General features: G+C 42.9%; 1 non-coding gene across 1 annotated transcript; it reads right to left on the bottom strand.

Annotated features, from left to right (window-relative positions):
- Positions 1–6,002: 6,002 nt before the first annotated feature.
- On the bottom strand, positions 6,003–6,109 carry LOC121488426. The gene has a single exon (XR_005987055.1). It is a non-coding gene; the product is annotated as a U6 spliceosomal RNA (small nuclear RNA).
- Between the last annotated feature and the right edge of the window lie 3,635 nt (positions 6,110–9,744).

The following is a 9,744-nucleotide window of genomic DNA, read 5'->3' as shown; positions in this document are numbered from 1 at the left end:
GGGCAGGGCCACCCAGGCTAGCTATGCCTCACTGCAGAGCTGTCCCCTCCAGGCCTGCCCCCAGGGACCTGTTGGGATCAGATGGCTCTCAGATGATGGCTTTGGGTTTGTGGACCCAGGAAGAAGGGGCCAATAGCAGCAGGGAGCAAGTCAGAGCCAGTGACTCACCCCACATGGGGGCTGAGGTTCAGGAACACATCACAAGATGCTGAGACACGTCTCAAACACTTGCCAGCTGAGTCCATCTGGAACATGAGTTGGGAGCATGAAGGAGTGGGGAGAGGAGGGGAGGAGCCCTAACCCTGCGGGTCACCGACAGCTGACTCAGAGCTGACTTCCAAGGCCAACAGGGATGGCCCGGCTGGCGGACCCTCCCCAAAGTGAGAGGTCAAGAGAGCCCCGGGCTGTACCTGGGGATACTTTCCCAAGGAGGGAGGAGGGAGGCAGCTCCTGGACGCCCCGCGGCTCCCTCCCCTCCCCCTTCCCTCTTCCTTCTCCTGTCAGGGCCTCCATTTGCTCAGGACGGCCCACCCCTAAATGTGGGCGGCCTAAGAAAGGAACTGCCACCAAAAATCCCTGGGGGCCAGCTTGTTGCTTTTCCTCTGAATCCTTTCAAAAGATTCAAAGCTAGGCCATGAAATCGTTCCCACTTGCCTGAAGACTTTCACACTTGTAATTACTGAATCTGTGAGGTGGAATTATTTGTTTCAGGCCTGTCTTTCCCCCCTGGGGAAGCCATTTCACCAGGAGTGGTTTAGTCTCGTTCACCAGGGCCTGGGAGAGTGCCCAGTACACAGGTGGTGCTCAATACGTGTTTGATAAGTGATAAACTGTGCGTGGATTTCTTGCCACCCTTATAGGTTGGTATGAACAAAACTACCCCCACACACATATCTCCATGCACCGGCCTTCAGATGCTCTGGTTGCCCACCCCCCAACTCCTTCCCCACCCCCTCATGCCCCCTGACTAGGGCCTGGTTCTGCATTTGCAGAAGCTGTAATTAAAACTCCCCCAAGAGCCTGAGAGCTCCAGCCCATCATGTGGCTTGGGCCCCAGTTACAGCTCAGGTGTCAGGGGCCGGCCAGGCTGGGAGGGCAAGATCTCTGGAAATCATCTGGGGACTGAATGACATGGATGAAGAATTTGAGAAGTTGGGGGAATCAGCTTTTGAAAGGAAATGTCTGTAACTCAGGGGAAAAAACAACGAGGATGAAGGGCGAACTGCTTGGCTATGAGAAAGTGTACTGGCTCCGAGTCAAACTGGCTCTCTTCCAGATTTTTATTTCTGGTGTTTGGTGGTTAAATAAAAAAAGCTTATAAACTTAACTCCAGTGAAGAAAAAATACAACTATTTCAAATATTGATCCTGAATAATCCCTTCAAACCAGGTGGAGGGGGGGGGAGTGGAAAGACCACCTGGTGTGCAGGGAGGGAGGGACCCAGTGGGGGAGGGCTGGGGCCAACCACAGTTCTGGCTGCTGAATTGGGATAGCACATCCCCTACTCCGAGTGCCTATTTTATTGGTCACTTACCCACCTCCCATTGGATTTTAAAGACCAAGGGACAGAAAGTAAATTTGCAGGCATGTGGCTTCCAGCAATGATTCTCAGCATGTCTAGACTGCTCCGGTACTAACACTTACATCTGACATTAGGTGACTCTTCCTCTCTAGGCAGAACTTGTTTTTAACATAGAAATGAATTTCAAGTAACTGTATCTGATCAATAAAAACGTTACAAATATCGAAGAGGAAAACTGGCAAGGGATGCGGACCCATAGTTCACTAGAGGACAACAAAAGACTGATAAACACCTGAAAAGGTGTCCATTTCCAATAGTTGTCAAAGAAATGCAATTAAAACCATTAGAAACACTGTTAAGCCTTTCAGAGTAAAACAAATCTTGTTATTTGCAAATTTTAACTTTTGAAAAACCAGAATCAATTGGAAGACTATGGAACTGAGATCTCAGTCAAGTGACTGGTCACAATATTCTTATTAAAAGCATATATTTCTTCCTGAACACCCACAATAACCAGCTATAAAATACAATTGAAAACAGAGTCCATTCATAGTAGCAACCAAACAACAAAATTTAAAATGTCCAGTAATTAATATAACAAGAAATGAGGGACTTGTATGAAGAAAAGCATTCTGCTTTATTGAGGGACAATGAAAACAAAAGACCCACACGTCTGAAAATGTCCAGATGAATGAAAGATTTAAGTGTAAAATATGAAATGAAAGTCCTGAAAGAGAACGTAAGTAATCATGTGATTCTGAGATAGGGATGCCCTTCTATGAATGACCCCAAAGGCAGAAACCATTAGTGAAAAGTTAGATAAAAATGACAATATCCAAGAAAAAAGATTAGTTTCAGTGTGTTGATAAATACCATAAAACAAACTAAAAGGCAAATAATAGACTAAGTACTACAAATATTAAATATTTTCTCAATGTTAAAGGAAAACTTATTGCTGGGATTCCTTTTTGTTATGGAACATTCGTCAATATGTATTCTAAAGGAGCATTTGGGGGGAAAGCGTCAATAAGACCTGGTTAAAGTTCTTATTTCTTAGCAGTAAATAACTCTGTGGGCTTTCTTTTAGCTCCTCAAAAATTATCAAGATCTTCGGGTCCTTAATGTCCTTCACGCATGCTGTTCTCTTTGCTTAAAAAATAAATATACTTTCTGTCACCACCATGAGCAGCCATATCTCATTCTTCAAGCTTGAGCATAAATGATGTCTAATTCAAGTCATTCTTTACTGTGTTACTTAGCTCAACATGAGGATCTCCTCCACATTTATCAAAACCACACCTTGTAATTTTAAATGTATTTGTTCATTTGGGATTCAATACAGAGTGAGATCCCTAAGGGGGCACAGGAAGATGCCTACCTGATACACCGGCATAAAGCAGTGTTTGGTATAGAGTTTGGCGTAAGCCACGAGACAACACATGTTTGTGGGATGAATGAATAAACAGTCATCTGTTGGAGATGTAAGAGAAAATGAGATAGTCTTTGGGTCCTGGTGCTGCTGACATTCTAGGAATTGATTGACTGATTGATTGAATATATGGATAGATGAATGAATGAATGAATGAATGAATGAATGAATGAATGGCTTGGATAAGCCTTTCATGGTGTTATTCTGTAAGGATTGCTTATCTGGTTTTTACATCTTCCAGGGGACCAGCACCTTGACCTGAATCATGAGGTAGGGTGCAGATATCTTTATCTACCTTAAACCCTGCCCTAGTCAATACCCACATGCCCCAGCCCCAAATCTTGCTGGACTCAAGGAGTGCAGTCCAACAAAGAAATTATTGAGAAGAAGAACTTTCATTTATTCCTCATGTCTTGATATTTAAGAGAGTCCAATTCATAACCCCTGCAGGATTTCTCTTTTTTTCTCTAACCCAATCCCCTCCAGTCTCACAAGAATCTAAATCGTCTAAATCAATCTAGACCTTTACCAAATCCCCACTCCCCTTCTTTCCCAACAACCCCATTCCCCACCCTGCCTCGAACACACTCCCATGACCTCTTCCACTCCTATTTAATAGGACTTAATACCTTTTTAAAATCCTTTCCATCCCCTTACCTTTTGGTCTGTGTCTCTCCTGTCTTCAGAATTTGTCTTTAACTAAGTCCAGGAATAAGCCTGACTGAGGCATTCTCCTGGGAAGATAGGGGTAGATGCAGGAGAGCAATGATCTGGAAATTACTAGAATCTCTTTGGTGGCCTGAAATGGGAGATGGAGGAGAGGAGGAATCTCACTATTTATCGTCCATAAAATCCCTACATGCCTAAACTCCTCTCGAATCCCTCCCTTCAGACCTTGTTTTTTTTTTTTTTTTTCAGACCTTGTTATATCTGAACCTTGGCTGCACCCTGTGCACTCAGCTGCTCTTACTCTTCCTACATTCTCTCACTATTCTTTAAAGCCTCCAGCTCTGAAGCTTATGACACCGGATGATAATGCCAAGGAGCTTTCCTTGTTATGGACTGGTCCCTCCCTGCTTGTTTCTTGTCCATCTCTCCCTCTCTCTCCATTTCTTTCTCATCTCTCTCATCTCCCAAATGTTGGAATGCTCTGGGGGCTGTGACCCCTTCTCTCTCTACACCTAATCCCTAAAGTGGTATCATCTAATCCCACAGATGGCCCATTTACACATAAGCTAATAACTCCTAAGTTAATATCTCTGTACTCCAACCGCTCCTATACTCCAAACTCATGTATCAAACTGCCTTCTCACCTCTCTGTCCAAATGCTTAACAAAACTCTTGATTTCCCCTATGTTAAAAATAAAACGAGAGGCCCAAAATGGAGCTGCTTACTTAGCATAAGCCCCACATCTCCAAACCAAGACTTAATTACAGTTTCAGCTCTTCCAGAAATGGAATCTTAAACCAATCAATCAGGAATCGCCTGATCAGCACTAGCTAATCTCCCTTATGCAACCCTGCTATCCCTGAAAGGAAAGTCACCTTGCAACAACCAACCTGCTTCTTTGCCCAGGGTACCTCGTTCCTGCTCCCTTCTGCCTATACTTCTCATTTTTTGCAGCTCCTCAGAGCTCCTTTCTATCTTCTAGACTGGATGTTGCCTAACCTATGAATCACTGAATAAAGCTAATTAAGACACTTAGTTGAATTTTGGTTTTTGGCACCCACAAAGCACCTGTCCTTACAGTTCTTTCCATCCCAGAAAACATACCTTCCATCTTCTGTTGCTCGGCCCCCGAGTCATTCTTGACCCCTCTCTCACACCCCACATTCAACCTGTCCAATCTTGTCATTCCAGAATCTACCTGCTTCTCACCACTTCCACCATGTCTTCCGGTGTCCAAGCCAATTCCTTTATGCCTTGATTAGGGCCATAGCCTCTGAGGCAGACATCCAGCAGCTTCTCTCCAGTAGGCTGTTTATGTCTTGGGTTAAACACAATGTCCTCTGGGTCCTCCTGAAGCACAGAGAGCTGTGGGATTTTCCAGCCTTACATAGTGTAGCCACTCCTGCACACCAGCTGCTCTGAGACTTTGGGTCCCTCTTCCACCATCTGCCACAGCAGTTTTGACATTTCGACTTTACTTAATTTGGGACATTGCTTTCTCTGAGTGGCATGTTAGCCCTACTGCTCAGGGTCCTTGCGGGGTGTCAGATCCTGCATCATAGGAGAACACTCCCATACCGATAAACTCCCTGTGGCAAGAGACTCAGTGTGACTCCCATGATCACGCCTACTGGTATTCACAGTCGTGGGTGATCTTTCCCCTTGAGTGTGATCCAGGCATGTGCTGGGGTACATGTAATTACGCTGCATAAGATCCTAATATCCATCTTGCCAGAAGGCGGTCTCCTTTGCTGGCTTTGAAGAAGCAAGATGCCATGTTTTAAACCACTCTAAGGAGAGGGCCTTAGGCAAATAACTGAGGGTAGCCTCTGGCAGACAGCCTCCAGCAGACAACCAGCAAGTAACCGAGGCCCTCATTACAATAGTCTGCAAGGACCCGAATCCAACCAACAACCATGTAAACTTGGAAATGGATCCTTCTCCAGCTGAACTTTCTGGTAAGATCCCACCCCTGGCTCACACCTTGATTGCAGCTTTGCAGAGGATCCAGCTAAGCTGTACTGGAACTCCTGACCGATAGGAACTGTGAGAAATAGAACGGTGTATTGTTCTAAGGCACTGTTTGTGGTAGTTCTATTATGCAGCAATAGAAAGCTAACACGCTTACTCTCATCCAGTCTTAGGTTCTGCCCATTATCTCTCCCTTGATCTTGCACTCCCAGGATCCAGTCCCATCCACACTCTCCCAGCTTTTATCAGTACATGCTGACCCGGTTTTACAGCTCCTTTCTTCCCTTCGTAGGCCCAGAACTTCCAAGCCAGGAGTGTATTGTCGCTTGGCCCTGGTTATTGTTGTTTTTTTTTTTTTTTTAATTTTTTTTGAAGATTTATTTATTTATTTGTGATAGAGATAGACAGAGAAAAATATGGAGCGCTTCACAAATTTGCGTGTCATCCTTGCGCAGGGGCCATGCTAATCTTCTCTGTATCGTTCCAATTTTAGTATATGTGCTGCCGAAACGAGCACTGGTTATTGGTTTTAACAACTATCTGTTCCATTTTGCCAGAATCTATGAGTTCTCCACCAAATCTCACCACCTCCATTCCTACCAAAGTAGTTTCTATTCCTACCAAGAAAGGGCACTTCCATTCTTCCAATCACTCAGGCCAGAAAACTGGTGTCGTACTTGATTTTGCATTTTCTCTCATAAACCACATCCAATCACTTAGCATATATTATCAGATTTTCTTTAGAAGTGTGTGCAAAATCTGACCTTTTTCTACCAACTTTGCTGCTCCTATCCTGGCCTAAACCACCACAGTTCTCAACAGTACTTTTGCCAAGAGCCACTTCATTGGTCTTCTCATCTCAGTTTCTTCTCTACAGCCAGAGTGATCCTTTTAAAATGTAAGATCATATCTTACAATTCAACACTTTCCAGTGGTTTCCTGTTTCATCCTGAATAAAATCCAAGGTCCTTGCCAAGAATTAAGGCTACCTGCTCTGGCACTCTCCAACCTCTAACTTCCTCTCTTATGCTCTCTCTTACCCAAACATGCCAGCCACATGGCCTCCTTGCCAGTCGTCAGCATCCCAACAATACTGCTCCCCCTCAGCCCTTTGCAGTCCTTATTTCCTCAAAGAGAGTTAATACCCTCACCCCACCCCCACCCAGCATACACACACTTTCTCTGGGTCTCTGCCCAAATGTGCTCTGTGTATGTGTATCCTCCCCTTATCCAAAAGGTATTTCTTACCCGCCTAACCTACTCCCACCACTGTTACCCTACTCTATTTTTCTGCATAGCATTTGCTTATTTGGTTACCTTCCCCTCCAGAATACAAGTTCTCTAAAGGCAGGTCTACTGTTCATGATGTGTCCCCAGCACCTGACATATACTGAATGCTCAGTAAGTATTCTTTTTGGGGGCACCTGGGTGGCTCAGGTCATGATCTCAGCTTCCTGGGATGGAGCCCCACTCAGCGGGGAGTCCACTTCTCCCTCCCTCTCTGCCCTTCTCCTCATCCCTGCTCTCAAATAAATAAATAAAATATTTAAAAAAGAATCACAGGGGGCAACAGGTAGCAGCAGAAACTGGTACATCAGCTGCCTCTTTTTTGCAGTCTAGGGATTTCCGATCTTGTATTTGTTATTGTCTTATTATCTCATTCAAAATATAGTTCTAAAACCTCATGGCTTCTACCCAGACCAACAAGGTTTATGACACGGCACAATCAAACCCCTCTTCCTTACCCATTTCCCAAATACACATCCACATCCACACCCACACTCAACTTAGCAAACAAATTCCTCACAGAACACACTAAGCCAACCAAATATATAAAAATCTATATTTACAAAAAGATTAGGAGGAGTTTATGCATTTCACAAAAGGACCCTTTGCTTTGGAAAAGGATTTACCACAGGAATCCTTTAAATAACTAGTTCACTAAATGAGTTTAAAACAGGATTTGGCTTCAAGTATCTCCCCCAGAAAAAAAGAAGGCTATATTTATCAAATATCTACTTATGTTCCAGTCACTGGGCCTGCACCATCAGCCATTATTTTATTTTATACTGATATTCTGTGGCTTAGTGAATTATACCGGGATTTATCTAGTTCTTACATTAGTGTATGTGTATCTTTTGAGTTTCTTTGAGTTTCTTTACTCTTTTCCAGGAAAAATATAGAAATATATAGTACGCTGGGGTCATTTAGTTTTGAGGGCAAGTAAATTTTACACACCACAAAACAAAAGAATTCTCAAAAGAAGAGAAAGAGCTTTGAAATTAGCTGGCGTCATTTGGATTGTCATGTGTAAACCATGTGATCTTGGACAACTTCCTTAGGGGCTGATTTGAGTCTCAGTTTCTCTACTGATAAAAATGGACATAATGCCAACCAGCTCAGAGTGACCAGAAGAATTGAATGAGATGTATAATGAAACCTAGTCCAATGTTTGGTACCTATTGGCAGCTTAAAGAAATGTTATTTTCTATCTCCTTTCCATGGGATATGACATATAACACTCAATGTAAAGGCATGTGAAATGCCTAAGAAAAGGAGGAAAGTATTCATTAATTACCCAGTCTGCATGACATGCTTACCATGTGCCAGGCACTGTTTAAAGCTATGGGGAAAAAAAAATAAAAAAATAAAGCTATGGGGATACAGTGATGAACAAGACAGACCCTGTTTCTCTTAGAGCTTCCATTCTGGATAGGGAGATACTGACAATAAACAAACTAAGACAAATGAAAAATATTAGTGAGGAATGAGTGCTACACAAAGAATTAAGCCTGAATGATGTGATGGGGAGAAACTGGGTAGGTTGAGTGATCTGGGGAAGCCTTTCCCATGTGATACTTGAGCTTGGATCTGAAGAACAAGGAGTAGCCAGCTGTTTGATGGGGGTGGGGTAGCATTCCAGGCAGAAGGACTGTAAACATAAAGTCCTTCAGGCAAGAAAAGGCTCACAGAACATCATGGCTAGAGCATAGCAGGTGGGCAGGAGAGTCATGCTGGCTGAGGACAGATGAGGAGGGGTCAGATCCTTAGGGGTTTGAATGCCAAGATAATCACAGATAAAAAGGCTAATCTCCTTAATATGTAAAGAATTCTTAGACACTGAGAAGGTGAAGGACAGCAACCCAATAGAAAAAAACAGGCAAAGGGCAGACAGATAGTTCACAAAATAATACATGGTCTTTGTATATGTATAAAGACGTGCAGCTTGACTCATAAGAAAAATACAAGTTAAAATTACATTGAGAGACCATTTTTATCCAACAGATTGACTAAAATACCAGATGTGGATGATGCATTCAGTTGGTGCAGCTATGGGAAAACAGACTTTGTTGACAGGATTGTCAAATGGTGCACCTTCCTTCTGACAGGTGTGAGGTGACAACTCATTGTGGTTTTGATTTGCATTTCTCTGGTGATCCATGTGATACCACCTCACACCTGTCAGAATGGCTAACATAAAAAACACAGGAAATAACAAGTGTTGGCAAGCATGTGGAGAAAAAGGAACCCATGTGCACTGTTGGTGACAATGCAATGGGTACAGCCACTGTGGAAAACAGTATGGAGGTTCCTCAAAAAATTAAAAATAGAGCTACCATATGATCCAATAATGCTGGATATTTACCCAAAGAATATGAAAACACTAATTCAAAAAGATATGCACCCCTATGCATTATTTACAATAGCCCAAATATGGAGCAGCTCAATTATCCATCAATTGATGATCTGGTCTACATCTTCTTTATCTGTTCTACACACACACACACACACACACACACACAGAGGAATATTACTCAGCCAAAAAAGAATGAAATCTTACCATTTGCAACAACATGGATGGATCTAGAGAGTATAATGCTAAGCAAAATAAGTTGGTCAGAGAAAGACAAATACCATACGAATTGAAGAACTGAATTCCTCATTTAAAAGGTTATTCAACAAACCAAGAAATAAACCAAGTGCTCACCAAAAGGGGCAGGTGAAACAGATTATGGTATATTTCCACAGAATAATTCTATATGGAAAAAGAAAAGAAAAGGAATGAGAAACTGCCTTGTATTCTGATATGGAAACAAAATATATGAAGTGAGAAAAGCAAATGCAGAACACCTACAGTGTGCTACCACTGTG

This window comes from Vulpes lagopus, chromosome 3 (genome assembly GCF_018345385.1).
Source record: "Vulpes lagopus strain Blue_001 chromosome 3, ASM1834538v1, whole genome shotgun sequence".
In the NCBI taxonomy this organism is placed as follows: domain Eukaryota; kingdom Metazoa; phylum Chordata; class Mammalia; order Carnivora; family Canidae; genus Vulpes; species Vulpes lagopus.
This window is presented reverse-complemented; position numbering and strand designations above follow the sequence as displayed.